General features: G+C 47.5%; 1 protein-coding gene across 1 annotated transcript in view; it reads left to right on the top strand.

Annotated features, from left to right (window-relative positions):
- CARHSP1 (calcium regulated heat stable protein 1) overlaps nt 1-14,605 on the top strand; it is a 138,186-nt gene that overhangs the window by 16,574 nt on the left and 107,007 nt on the right. The window lies entirely within an intron of this gene.

The following is a 14,605-nucleotide window of genomic DNA, read 5'->3' as shown; positions in this document are numbered from 1 at the left end:
TGGTACTTTGTCCTTGCTCTCCTGCCACCGCGAACTCACTGTCCCTCCTCTAGCTATCCTCACTCTCTGCTGCATACATCATATCTTTGTAATTCTGCAGACTTTAAAGAATGTCCCACCACATTGCCACCATGCGGGAACCTTTGTGGCCCAAGGAATGTTGGGTGCATCTGTTGCTTTGTACTGAAGCAGCACAGTTCTCCTAGCTGTTGCGTGAGAGGTGGAACGTGTTTACCAGCCCCAGGTTAGTGACGCTGTCAATAACTGGCTGTTTGTGTGTTTATGGTAGCACTCGCCATGTGCTGGGTGCTTTCCAGACATTGTGGAAGGGATGGTCCCTGCACTGAGAACAGACAAAGAGGAAAGTGAGCAACAAAGAGGGAATTTAAAAAAACAAAACAAGTCTGCCAGGGTCACTGCAGGCAGCAGGCAGAAGCGGGACTTTAAAAGTAACTTAAACATGATGTGGATAGGAGCCTAGACCAGATCCTCTATGATATTTAGGTGTCTAACTACCTTTTGAGGCTCTGTGGATAAGCTCAGGGCAGCAATACTTCACATACAGGATCCTACTGGAAAAAGCACAGAGATAGAAATAGCCCATTTCTACCTCCTGAATCCTAACTTCAAAATGAAGGCCAGTCCTGAAGCAGCCCTCATCTTCAAACCTGTCTCAAGTGGCTGGCCAGCAACTTCCCCATCTGAACAGTGCAGGGAAATAGGACCAGGCTGATAATTCAGTGAAGTGTCTGTGTTAGCATCTAACATTATTTTAGCAACAAACCATTCAGGCAGCTCCGTGGGGCTGATTGCATTGCTTCACTGGCCAATAATAAGGTTATTTCAAGCACTCAGTGCTGACCAGCAGCTGCTTTGCCACCAAAGGAATCCATTATTCTCCTGTTGAAGTCAATGGGGAAATTTTCCTATTGATCTGGGAGCAAGACTGGGCCCCAAACGCCTTCATCTGGACACTGAGAGTCTATCCAAGAGCTGTTGAGCTGCTGCCATGCCCCCGGGGTGCCATTGGAGCTTTCCCTCACCCTGTATTGGATGATCCACATCAAGGATGAGTCCTATTGGCTTCATTGTGAGTTGGACTGGACCATAAAAAATGTGTGTGACCCCCTGATCAGAGTAACAGGAGGGAACATGCACTGAAGATTTAAGTGGTGGTGAATTTTGTCTCACATGAGCTCAAAATCCTTTTTTGCTTTTGGAGAGATCGTTACCTCCTGCTGGAGGTGATGCATGGGGGGTGCAAGCAGGGTCATGTACCCCTGCAGATTTGCTGCTTGGCTTGTACTGAGCATGCTCACACAGACTGAGCATGCTTAGTAACGCTGCTGAAGCCAGCTGCCCTGACTCTGCCCTGCAACTATCGGCAGGCACAGGTCATCTCTGCCTCCTCCATAACATTTTAAATATTGGCAAAAACCCACAGGTTTTTTTTAAAGTGTGCAATTACCAGGATTGTGCACTTGCCTGACTGGTTGCCTAGTTATCAGGCTTGCACACACATGTGAACTGGGAGCCTGATCCTCCAAACATGCACTCACGGAAGTAACTTTACCCATGCAAGGAGTCCCATTCAAGGACTTATTCTAAAAGGTTTGCAGAATTGGGCCCTAGATGTGAAGCGGGACTGACCCACCTCCCAAATTGTCATTCTAAAAAGAGAAGACTAGGTTCTCCTGTTAGCACAAGGCTGGGGTGGAGGGGGCAGATAGGGTTGCCAGGTGCACAGCTTTCACCAGAATGCCTGGTCAAAAAGGGACTCTGATGGCTCCAGTTGGCACTGCTGGCCAGGCCATTAAAAGTCCAGTCAGTGGGGCAGCGGGGGCCTAGGGCTAAGGCAGGCTACCTGCCTGCCCTAGCTCTGCGCGGCTCCATGAAGTGGCTGCCAGGTCCTGGTGGCCCCTTGGCACATGGGAGGCGAGGGAGGCTCTGCGCGTTGCCCCCACCCTTGTTGCTGGCTCCACAGCTCCTATTGGCTGGGAACTGCAACCAATGGGAGCTCTGGGGGTGGTGCCTGAGGCCATGAGGGCAGCATGTGGAGCCTCCCTGGCTGCCCATGTGCCTAGGGGCTGCAAGGACCTGGAGGCCACTTCCTGGGAGCCATGGTAAGCATCACTGGGACCCTGCACCCCTAACCCCATCTCACACTTCAACCTCCTTCCCCAGCCCTGAGCCTCCTCCTGCACCCCAAACCCCTCATCCATGGCCCCACCCCAGAGCCCACACCCCCAGCTGGAGCACTCACCCCCCCCCAACCTCATATCTCAGCCCGGAACCCCTTTCACTCCAAACCCCTCATCCCTGGCCCCACTCCAGAGCCCCCAGCTGGAGCTCACACCCCCTCCCGCACTCCAAATCCCTTAGCTCCAGCCTGGAGCCCTCTCCCCCACCCTGAACCCCTCATTTCTGGCCCCACGTGGAGCCCACACCCCCAGCCCAGAGCCCCCTCCCCACACCCAACCCCCTCTCCTAGCCTGGTGAAAGTGAGTGAGGGTGTGGGGATGGAGTGAGTGGGAGCAGGGCCTCAGGGAAGGGGTGGGACAGGAGGCGGGGCAAGGGTGTTCAGTTTTGTCCAATTAGAAAGTTGGCAACCCTAGGGCAGAGTAAAGGTGGCTTAAAGCCATGTTAATGTTCTTCTGATCCTGAGCCTATGCCAGTTTTAATTACAAGCTAGTGGAAGATTTTCTATCTGGCACTGGCTGCTCACAGTCCCAATGGGGCTTTTACAGCATCTAAGGATTAGCCAGGCATAGGGATGACCCTCCCTGGCCTCCTTTTCCCAGCCACGCCCTGACACTGTGAGGCCAGAATAAGAACTACTATGACAGCTCTGTGCGATCTGAGGTTTCCCTCATGCTGGGGGAGCCCTCAAGTGGCTCCGTGAGCCAAGTTTCCAGCTGCTTTGAGCCACTGGAGCAGCACAGGAAAGTGTCCTGGTGGATGTGGTGCAGGCATCGCAGTCTTCATTCCACGTGGGCTTTTAAAACTTGCATTTTAAAAAGGTAAATCCATGACTGGCTGCCATGCTGAGTGCCTGGCTCTGCCTGATGCCAAGACAAGGCCACTTAGTCTTCAGGTTGTTTCTTCATACTGAAGAGCTGAGGGTGATTGGCTCTTTCTGCCTCTGCTCAGCCCAGCTGCATCCCTCTCTTTCACTGACATGAGAGAGCAGCGAGATGTAAATCGTGCCTCTCTGCCAGGCCGTGCCCCAGCAGGGAGGAGCCATGGGGAGAGCAGTGATACCCCTGAGATCCTCCAGGGGAGGAGAAGCCGCTTTAGGCGACAGCAGGAGAATCCTAGCAACCTCCAGTAGGAGCATCCTGAGGGATGAGCTCAATCAGCATTTCCTCCCCAGGTAGCCTGGTCACGCCCTTTGTGTGACCAGCCTGAGCTGCACTGACATGCTCCAGCCCTCCCCGACTGATGGGAAGTGGTGGCTCTTACAGTCACTGCTGTCTCCTCCTGGGCTGCCTTTCCGCTCCCACGGACATGAGACCACGCGGACAGAGGCTGAATTATCCCTTCTGTTCGAGGCTCAGATGGAGACCAAAAGCCCTAGTGGTGGTAGTGATGGCAGGACAGCACTGAGATCCTTGGGTACAGCAGTGCAAGAGAAGCAGGCATTTTCTTTGCCAATGCTGGACCTACTCAGGGGAAAGGACTTTTGCTGTTCCTTTCCCAGGCCATCGCCTGGCACCAGGGCTACACAATATAAAAAAACTCCTCAAAATAAAAAATATTAAGGCCAAACTTCCCAGCTCCATACACATAGCAGCAGCGAGTGCAGCCCTGAGGTACCTCTGCCGCCGCCTCAGCTGAGATACCTCGGATCCACCATTTGCTAACATGGCGAAGGCCCCCCTCCATTTTCAATCAGGTGGGTTTTTTTCCATGTTTGCAACATTAACAAAGGTAAGTTAAGGGAGAAAATCCCTTCTCAGTGGTTTAAAAACCACACAGCAACTCTTGGGATAGTCCCTATTGCCATTTCTGAGAAGCGAGGGAGGAGGTGTCATTTCATAACAATAGCACTAACCTATAAACTCGTATGAACCAGTTCTCACCTGCTGTCTTCATGAGAGCTTTGTTATAACCTCTCCCCAATGACCTTGGCTGCCAGGCTTTATTCCACAGCGCTGGGGACCAGGGAATGGAAACCTGCCTGGGTTTCAACCAAGCTTTTGTTGCGGCTGTACTCAATTCAGTGAAACGCTTTTGCTTCAGCAAATCTGCATTTTCTGATGAAATTAAGTTTCATCTGAAAAATCTCTGACTAGCTCAACTTGGGGGTACCACTGTCTGTTCTCCCTGGGCCTCATCCCTGCTGGGGGGTAGAGGGCCTGTATAGTGAATAAAGAGGCATAATGTATAGCTCTATGCACTACAGCTTCAGTGAATCTGGCCTGAAGATGGAAAGAATCTGGGTTCAGGAGGAGAGGCAAAGAGACTCAAGCAAGTTCCACGTATTCTTCTCTTAAACATTAAGAAACAATCTGAAAAACTGACCATCTGATCTTGGCATCAGTTAGACACCAATGCTGAACACCGTTATTCACCCCTCTCATCCTGAAATTGCCAATCTATGAGCTACTGGGGACCATTAGTGTTTGTGCTGTGGATGCCTATCCTCTGACGTAAGACTATCAAATGAGAACATTTCACATGTAAATACTGCTTGCCATTCAGAGTAATGACCAAGAGGTCCCCCTTGCCCTAGGATATTTTTCTGCTTTCTGAAAATTAAGGCTCTTCATTTTCTAGGATTCTGTACTAACAGATCTTTTCTTTTATCAAAGAATTTATTATGGATGACAGGAGAGGTCCCAGAAGGGCTAACGAAGTGCCCATCTTTAAAAAGGGGGGAAAGGAGGAGCTGGGGAACTACAGACCAGTCAGCCTGACCTCGATACCTGGGAAGCTACTAGAACAATGTATAAAACATTCCATTTGCAAATACTTGGGGGATGAAGAGGTAATCACTAGCAGCCAGCATGGATTTACTAAGAATAAGTCATGCCAAGCCATTTTGATTTCCTTCTTTGACAGGGTAACTGGCTTGGTGGATGTGTGAACATCATAGACGTGGACTTTAGCAAGGCTTTTGATATAGTCTCACATGGTATTCTCATAAGTAATCTGGAGAAATGCGGGCTTGGTAGAACTGCCATTTAAGTGGACTGGATACATAATTAGCTAAACAACTGCAAACAACAAGTAACTATTAATGGAATGTCAGATTGGAAGGAGGTCTCAAGTGGGGTTCCACAGGGATCCGTTCTGGGTCCAGTGTTGTTTAACATCTTTATTAGTGACCTGGATATAACAATAAAGAGCATACTGATCAAATTTGCTGATGACACAAAGCTGGGGGGGAATTGCCAAAACTTTCGAGAATAGAGCTAAAATTCAGAGGGATCTTGATAAATTGGAGAACTGGGCTATAGACAACAAAATGAACTTCAACTAAGACAAATGTAAGGTGCTACAGTGAGGGAAGAAAAACCAAGTGCACAAATACAGAATAGGGGTATCTGGCCTGGCAGCAGCACTTCTGAGAAGGATCTGGGAGTTGTGGTGGATCACAGCCTTTGACTCGAAGTTAGCTAATGTAACACCAATATTTTAAAAGGGCTCTAGAGGTGATTCTGGCAATTACAGACCGGTAAGTCTAATGTCAGTACCGGGCAAATTAGTCGAAATAATAGTTAAGAATAAAACTGTCAGACAGCTAGAAAAACATAAACTGTTGAGCAACAGTCAACATGGTTTCTGTAAAGGGAAATCGTGTCTCACTAATCTATTAGTTTTTTGAAGGGGTCAACAAACATGTGGACAAGGGGGATCCAGTGTACGTAGTGTACTTAGCTTTCCAGAAAGCCTTTGACAAGGTCCCTCACCAAAGGCTCTTACATAAATTAAGCTGTCATGGGATAAAAGGGAAGGTCCTTTCATGGATTGAGAACTGGTTAAAAGACAGGGAACAAAGAATAGGAATTAATGGTAAATTCTCAGAATGGAGAGGGGTAACTAGTGGTGTTCCCCAAGGGTCAGTCCTCAGACCAATCCTATTCAATTTATTCATAAATGATCTGGAGAAAGGGGTAAACAGTGAGGTGGCAAAGTTTGCAGATGATACTAAACTGCTCAAGATAGTTAAGACCAAAGCAGACTGTGACAAACTTCAAAAAGATCTCACAAAACTCAGTGATTGGGCAACAAAATGGCAAATGAAATTTAATGTGGATAAATGTAAAGTAATGCACATGGCGGGGGGGGAATAACCCCAACTATACATACAATATGATGGGGGCTAATTTAGCTACAACGAGTCAGGAAAAAGATCTTGGAGTCATCATGGATAGTTCTCTGAAGATGTCCATGCACTGTGCAGAGGCAGTCAAAAAAGCAAACAGGATGTTAGGAATCATTAAAAAGGGGATAGAGAATAAGACTGAGAATATATTATTGCCCTTATATAAATCCATGGTACGCCCACATCTCGAATACTGCGTACAGATGTGGTCTCCTCACCTCAAAAAAAATATACTGGCACTAGAAAAGGTTCAGAAAAGGGCAACCTCAACATGAGTCACCAACGTGATGCTGTTGCAAAAAAAGGAAATGCAGTTTGGGGTTGCATTAATGGAGGCCTAGCATGCAAATTATGGGAGGTGATACTACTGCTCTACTTAGCTCCGCTGGAGAACTGTGTCCAATTTTGGTCGCCAATGAATAGAAAAGATGTAGAGAAGCTGGAAAGGATCGAGAGGTGAGTTAGAAAGATGATCAAAGGGATGAAATGCCAGCCATATAAGCAAACGCTGAAGGTACTAGGTATGTTTAGTTTGGAAAAGAGAAGATTAAGGGGACATTATAGCGGTCTTCAAATACTTGAAAGGCTGCCATAAAAAGATGGAGGGAAAATTGTTCTCTCTTGCCACAGAGGGCAGGACAAGAGGCAATGGGTTCAAACTACAGCATAGCAGATTTATATTAAATCTCAGGAAAAAACTCCCTAACTGTAAGAACAGTAGGACAATGGAACCAACTGCCTAGGGAAGTCGTGGAAGCTCCTTCACTGGAGGTTTTCAAAAAGAGGCTGGATAGCCATCTGCCTTGGCTGGTTTAGACACAAGAAATCCTGCATCATGGGATTCTGTGGTTCTATGAATTAATGTCTGGCATTTTCTGGCAATTCCTGTACTCCTCCCTTAGTCTCTTCTCTGAAAGAGTCTCCACACCATTCTTACTCGCTTTGATGGGCTCCAACTTTCTTATAGTGCAAAAGGACTCATTTGAAATATCCTGCTCAGATAGGTGCTGGAGAAATAACTTTATAACCAGTTTTACTGTTGCAGTTAATGCTTATCGGTTTTTGCCACGGGATTTCATTAATACAAATGGACAAGCATTGTGAAGTAACCAGGCTACTTTCTTTGTTAAGAAATCCAGAGGGCTGGTCATGCACATTAGATGTAAAATGTGAGTGTTGAAACCAGAGTAACTTGGTAGGATGAAAAAGCCTCCAGGATATTTTTGTGTGTGTGAGAGAGAGAGAGAGAGTTGGTAAAAAAAAAATTCCTGAATTTCAAGTTTTTAATGAATTTTTCATAGCAAACTTGAATTAGTTTGTTTGTTTATAATTTTGAGGGTGGGACGATTTCAGGGTTTTTTAGACCAGTGGTTCTCAACCTTTCCAGACTACTGTGCCCCTTTCAAAGAGTCTAATTTGTCTTGTGCACCCCCAAGTTTCACCCCACTTAAAAGCTACTTGCTTACAAAATCAGCCATAAAAATACAAAAGCCTCACAGCACAATATTATTGAAAAATTGCTTCCTTTCTCATTTTTACTATATAATTATAAAACCAGTTGGAATATAAATAGTGTATTTACATTTCAGTTTATAGTATATAGAGCAACATAAACAAGTCATTGTCTTCATGACATTTTTATTTGTACTGACTTTGCCAGTGCTTTTTATGTTGTAAAACTAGGCAAATATCTAGATGAGCTGATCTAACCCCTGGAAGACCTCTGCGTACCCCCAGTGGTACATGTACCCCTGGTTGAGAACCACTGTTTTAAACCAATGCCAGACCCAGTCCACACTCTCCCTCTCTCTCTCTCTCACACACACACACACAAACTTTAACAATCAAAAACCTCTAAATAAGCAGTAAAACAAAAAAAAAGCAAACAAAATTTTTTTTTTACTAGCTCCTGCCCGGGCCACAAAATAGAGCCTGATCCTGTGAGGTGCTGGACACTTTGCAGTGGGTGCTGCAGTAGGTTCTGTTCCTAGTAGGATCCAGGGCCGCCCAGAGGATTCAGGGGGCCTGGGGTCTTCGGGGACGGGGGGGACCCCACTTTGGTGGTAATTCAGCGGCGGGGGGTCCTTCCGCTCCGGGACCCGCCCCCGAAGTGCCCCAAAGACCCATGGCGGGGCCCCCCCACCGTCGAATTACCGCCAAAGAGCAGGCACTTTGGTGGCGGGTCCCACTCCGGCGGTAATTCGGCGGCGGGGGGAGACCTGGAGGCAAATTGCCCCACTTGCCCCCCCCTCTGGGCGGCCCTGGTAGGATCAGGCCGTATGTTTACCTTAACCATCAGACTAACCCCGGTACCAAAGCAGGGCCACCCAGAGAGGGGGGCAAGTGGGGCAATCTGCCCGAGCCCCACAGGGGCCCCCACAAGAGTTTTTCAGGGCCCCTGGAGTGGGGTCCTTCACTCACTCTGGGGGCCCTGGAAAACTCTCGCAGGGCCCGGGCCCCCAGAGCTTCTTCCATTCCAGGTCTTCAGCGGCAATTCAGCGCCGAAGCGGGACCTGCCGCCGAAGTGCCGGGTCTTCAGCGGCGGGGGGCCCTGCCGCGGGTTTTCGGGGCACTTCGGGGGTGGGTCCCAGAGCGGAACGACCCCCCGCCGCCGAATTACCGCCGAAGACCCCAGGCCCCCTGAATCCTCTGGGCGGCCCTGTACCAAAGCACCTCTATGTCTATGAAAGTGTGTCTTTGCTGAGTGGAATTTGACTGAAGGCTGGGGGGAGTTTTGCTGTGTTGCACTAGCACTGCCATATCACACACATGTTCAGCTGACGCCAAATAACACATTTCCAAGCGTATGTGACTGGCTCTGTCCCATAACTCTGAATGGTTTAAATGAGCCATAGCAGCAACCTGGTGCAATGCATCAAACCTACCATGAGCGAAGACCAGGGCCGGCTCTAGACCCCAGCGCGCCAAGCGTGCGCTTGGGGCGGCATGCCGCCGGGGGGGCGGCAGGCGGCTCCGGTGGACCCTCCGCAGGCACACCTGCGGGGGGTTCGCTGGTCCCGCGACTCGGGTGGACCTCCCACAGGCACGCCTGCGGATGCTCCACCGGAGCCGCGGGACCAGCGGACTCTCCGCAGGCACGTCTGCAGGAGGTCCACCGGAGCTGCGGAACCGGTGACCGCCAGAGCGCCCCCCGCGGTGTGCCGCCCTGCTTGGGGCGGCGCAATTGCTAGAGCCGCCCCTGGCGAAGACATAGCCCGAGGCTTTTGACCTGATCTTTTTAACAAACCGAGGAAAGGTAGGAAATGCCAAGTACGGGTTGAGCGTTCCTCCACCTCAGATAGCTGTGTCCCCCACACCGCCATAGCAGCATGAGTTAGGACAGTCAGCCAGCCTTGCACAGCGGCTCCTGTCCTTTCATCACCACCTTAATATTTGAGCTTTTGTGCTCTTTCATCTGTGAGTAGGGCTGGGCACTGATAGTTGAACCGGAAGGGGGAAAAAAATCCAGTCAGGTCAAACCAAATCCGAAAATGCCCCAAAAATTCAGAAGAATCAAAACAAGTCCGTCTGGAGCTGAATGAAACATGTTGTTTGACCCAAAGTGTTTAGTTTTCTGTCAAGGGCTAGATTCACAAAATAGGGGGAGGAGCCCAGTTTGTCATTTTTAGCCCACTGGTTAGGCTGCTCTTCAGGAATGGGGGAGATCCAGGTTTGAAGCCCCTCTCTGGAGCAGGGCCTTGATCTTGAGTTGCCTAGGTGAGCAAATGAGTGCCTGAATCACCTGGCTATAGAGTCATTCAGGGGTTTGCTTGCTCACAGTCTCTCTCCACCCACAAAGGACTCTTTAATTAGTTATACACAGTGGAGCAGCTAGAGGGACTGACCCAGCACCCTGCCTCAGGTTACCCCTTACCCTGTCAGCTAAGACACTCACCTGGAGAGGGGTGAGCTCAGTGTTCAAATCCCCAGTGCAGATTGGGAATTCAAACCTACCTCTCCCCCGTACCCGGGGAGTGTCCTAACCACTGGATAAAAATGATATGGTGGGTGGCACCATTGCTGCTGGCTAGTTTGTAAATCTAGCCCCCTATTTTTTGGCAGAAGCTATTGAGCAGATTTATGAATAGTTTTGCATTGACAAAACCTACATTTTTTGGTGAATAAACTATTTACCCCCCACCCCAAATCCCCTCAGCTCCATTTGTGAGTGTTCTACTTACGCTTTATTACTAGACAGCAACTCCAGTGATTAGTTACAGGGAAAAGCAGATACCTTTATGCAGCTATATAAATAAATAAATACATTTGTCTTGTGCTTTGAAAGTAACAACGCTGTAGGTAATGTCTCACGCAGCACTCACATATATGGGACATTTTCCCAAATGGTTGTGACTAGCCATTCCCTTGCAGGGGAAACAAAGGTGTGCATTGTACTTGCCTAAGAGCACAATTCACTTGGCATAGTGCATTGGCTTCTGGTGGCCTTTTCCCATCTCTTTGCTGCCACATTGTCATGAGATCAGAAAGTTTTGACATGTCTCCTTACCTGATCTACTCAAGTTAAAATACCCCTTTGTTTTCAGATCTTAGCCATAGGTAGTTAGGAGGATGAGAGAGAGCTCACAGGTTTTTCTAGGCTGAGAAGGAGCCATAATAGGGAGATCACTGAATCATAAACAGTCAGCAGCTGTCCCATCCTTCAGGCTTTCTATCCTGTTTACCCATCCCAGCTGCTTTTCTTGGTTTCCTAAATAGCACACCCATTCTGTACAGAACCTCTTACCTTTAGGTAACACTGGCAGACTGGGACAGCAAACTCCTTCACAGGCGATCACTTCATTCACCTTTTTGAAATGCAGCTGTCTCTGGGAAGGGAAGCAGCACACAACTGACCAGTGACACAACCACCATGGAGCCTAGGAAGTGAAGAATAACTCATCCACATGAAGTTGCAGGGAGGGAATGTTGGCAGCTAACATCTAATTACCCAAATTAGCTCAGGGCCCCAACCTACTACTAACGCATATGCTACTGTAAGTATCCTTTGAAAGAATGTAGTGCTACAAGTTTGCTCTGGGGTTGCTCCCTGGGTAATTTTTACAAGTTCATATGTTTGTTTTGTTTCATGAAAACCAGCTGAAGCTAATTGGAAGCTTTTTTTTTTTAATTACACTTTGACTGGGTAACACAGATCTATCATTTTCTAGCATATGGCTTATATCTTAACTATGTAAAATAAAATGTATATTTAGTAAATATCTATATTTTTTCAGTGTGTAGATCATTCACTGGCATAAATGCAGAATAGTTCCATTGGGGTCAGTGGAATTATATTGGATATACATTAGTGTAACCAAAACTAAAAGCATGGAGCCAAATAGATATGACTAAAAATAGAAGGATTTGCTGGCTGCCAGCTAAAACTGGGGCTATTTCCAATGTCTGAGAAGAGGAAGCAACTGGAATTTCTCTGGTGCTGAGGGAGAGGGCTGTTCCAGTTGATATTGAAATAACTATGGCCCAGTCTCTCTTTAAAGAGTCAGAGGATAGTTGGAAACATCTTGATGGTTATGGGTAAAGAGATGTGTGTCCCCCCAACCCTGCCTCACTCTCCTTTTTAAATCAAGACATTGCAGGGGGCTAGGAAAACATACAGGAGCAGATTCTCAGCTGGAGTCAACTTGCAAACTTCCACTGAAGTCCATGATACATTTGTTGATTTTCTAACCTGGTTTGGACATGGTCACGTTTGTACAGGGGCAGTGAGGGGACAAGAGCAAGGCAGTTGCCATAAGGTTTGTAACCAGGATTTTCCTGATGGTTGTGTTTATGGCTAAGCAGTGCATTTCTAGGCAGATGGGTCCCTGATGCCACTTCCACCAAAGTGCTGTATTTACCAAAAGGCGAGAGGGTGAGGAGGTTCCAGCGAGGCACATCTCCTACCAGTGGGTTCTAACTGTCTTCTCCAAGATGACTGATACTTAGCCTCCTGCCCGGTAGCTAATAAATTATTTATTTCTCAGGAGCAATGTTTTGGCCTTTCTTGCTTGTAGGTGTAAACTCTCGGCTTGATTCCCCACACCACAGAGGCTGGGAGTGTGCATATAACTGGCACTACCAACCTCCCGCAGGAATTCTGCCAGAAGAGGGCAGCTTTAACTTCAGGATGGGCTCAGGAGCAATCTGTGTTAGCATAGGATGCTAAATCAGTGCATCCCCTGGCTATGAGAGTGCACTTCTGCGCTCTACTAGAGCAGAAGTTATGAGCATCTTGCACTGCTGCAACCCTCCTTCCTATGCCAAGGACTCTGGTGCATATAGCACTATGGACTAGTGACATAAAATCCCCCACGGCAAATGGTCCTAAAGATCAAGGCCACCTTCCCAAATGGGGTTTGAACTGAGTCAGTCTGCTGCTCTCCCAATCGTTCCTCCGTAAATTGAGCTCTCAGCCTCCAAAACAATTGTGGCTCTAAGTATTTTCACAACTATTTCAGATTAGGCAAGAACTGCTCTTGCTACCACATGTCACTCCACTTGGCTGTGCTCTTGGCAATCTAGCTGTCATTCAGCAGGCTCGGGTAGTCCTTTGAATGTGCAGTGCTCTGGTGTAAGAAAAACCCAGACAGCTGCATGTCCATGCATGCTTGTGAGTGTCTGCACCTCCTCCCTATCCATGTTTTCAGCAATTCTGATGGTAGGCAGGAATCACAGCAGGGATCGTGTTGTCCATGTCACCCTATTGCAGGAGGGAAGAGGAAATAATTATTTCAAAAATCAGACCTCGTCTCTAAATTTCACATGGGGAAATGTTAGCAAGACAAGCTGGCTGGGACAGTTAATTTCTTTCATTTGAACCAGAGGAAGACAATTGGGGCACTCCAGATAACACCTAGAGACCAAAAAATTACCACAAAAATCTCTTAAGGCAACATTGTATTCTCTCTTAAAATCTTCAGTAGAGACAACAAATTCTTTATTTCAATTTGTGCAAACACTTTGCAAATTCCAGCATGTCTACAATAGGCTCATTCAGAGACCCAGGAGGAAATTGTCCTGCTCGACTCTGGAGTACTGTGTCCAGTTCTGGGTGCTACACTCTAGGAAAGATGTGGACAAATTGGAGAGAGTCCAGAGAGCAATAAAAATGAGAAAAGGTTTAGAAAACCTGGCCTATGATGAAAGGTTTCAACAACGGGGCATGTTTCGCTTTGAGAAAAGAAGACAGAGAGGGGACCTGAAAACAGCCTTCAGATATGATAAGGGCTGTTTTAAAGAAGCCAGTGACCAATTGCTCTCCGTGTCCATGGAAAATAGGACAAGAAGCAGAGGGCTTAATCTGCTGCAGGAGAGATTTAGGGTCGAGATTAGGAAAAACTTTCTAACTATAAAAAGAACAGGCGTACTTGTGGCTCCTTAGAGACTAGCAAATTTATTTGAGCATAAGCTTTCGTGGGCTACATGCTTATGCTCAAATAAATTTGTTAGTCTCTAAGGTGCCACAAGTACTCCTGTTCTTTTTGTGGATACAGACTGACACGGCTGCTACTCTGAAATCTTTCTAACTATAGGGGCAGTTAAGCTCTGGACTAGGCTTCCAAGGGAGGTTGTGGAATTCCCATCACTGGAGGTTTTTAAGAACAGTTTGGACAAACACCTGTCAGGGGTTGTTTCTGTTTACTTTGTCCTGCCTTGCCACAGGAGGCTGGACTTGCTGACTTCTCCTGGTCCCTTCCAGCCCTACATTTCTATGATGCTATTGGTTAAGCTGCACTGGTGTAAGCCCTGCTTTGCACCAATGCATGTGCACTGGGTGTGACTATATCTGGGTACTTACTCCAGTGCCAAATTTCCTAATGTAGATAGGGCCTGGATAGGATTCACCACATCCCTTACAGTCAAATTGCAGCATCCCACTTATCTGAGGGCTTTTTGGAGCTTAGGGAAGAAACTGTGTTGGTTACTGCAAAACAGTGTGGGGTCATAGCCAAGGGAAGATGGAAAAGGTGACTGCTAACCAGGGTAATGCCGCATGGTGAAACCAAACCACAGAGACAAGACTGTTTCTGCTGCATTTTACTGATGCTTTTAGAAATAGTAGCAACATATGGTGCATGCAAGAGAATACCCTAAAACACAACCTCATGTTTGTGTGTGTTAAAATATATATGTAAAACAAAATGTGTGTGTATCTTGAAACATCAGTGTTAACTGTCCAGAAGCAATGCTCATAGAGCACACTTGGTCTAAGAGATGGAGATACTAGCTGGGTGTATTAGCTAAGTGGCCCTGTGCCTTGAATTCCGCCCTGGC

The sequence above is a fragment of the Mauremys reevesii genome, linkage group 10 (genome assembly GCF_016161935.1).
Source record: "Mauremys reevesii isolate NIE-2019 linkage group 10, ASM1616193v1, whole genome shotgun sequence".
NCBI lineage: Eukaryota > Metazoa > Chordata > Testudines > Geoemydidae > Mauremys > Mauremys reevesii.
Note: the sequence above shows the minus strand (reverse complement) of the source record. Positions and strands in the feature narration are given on the sequence as shown.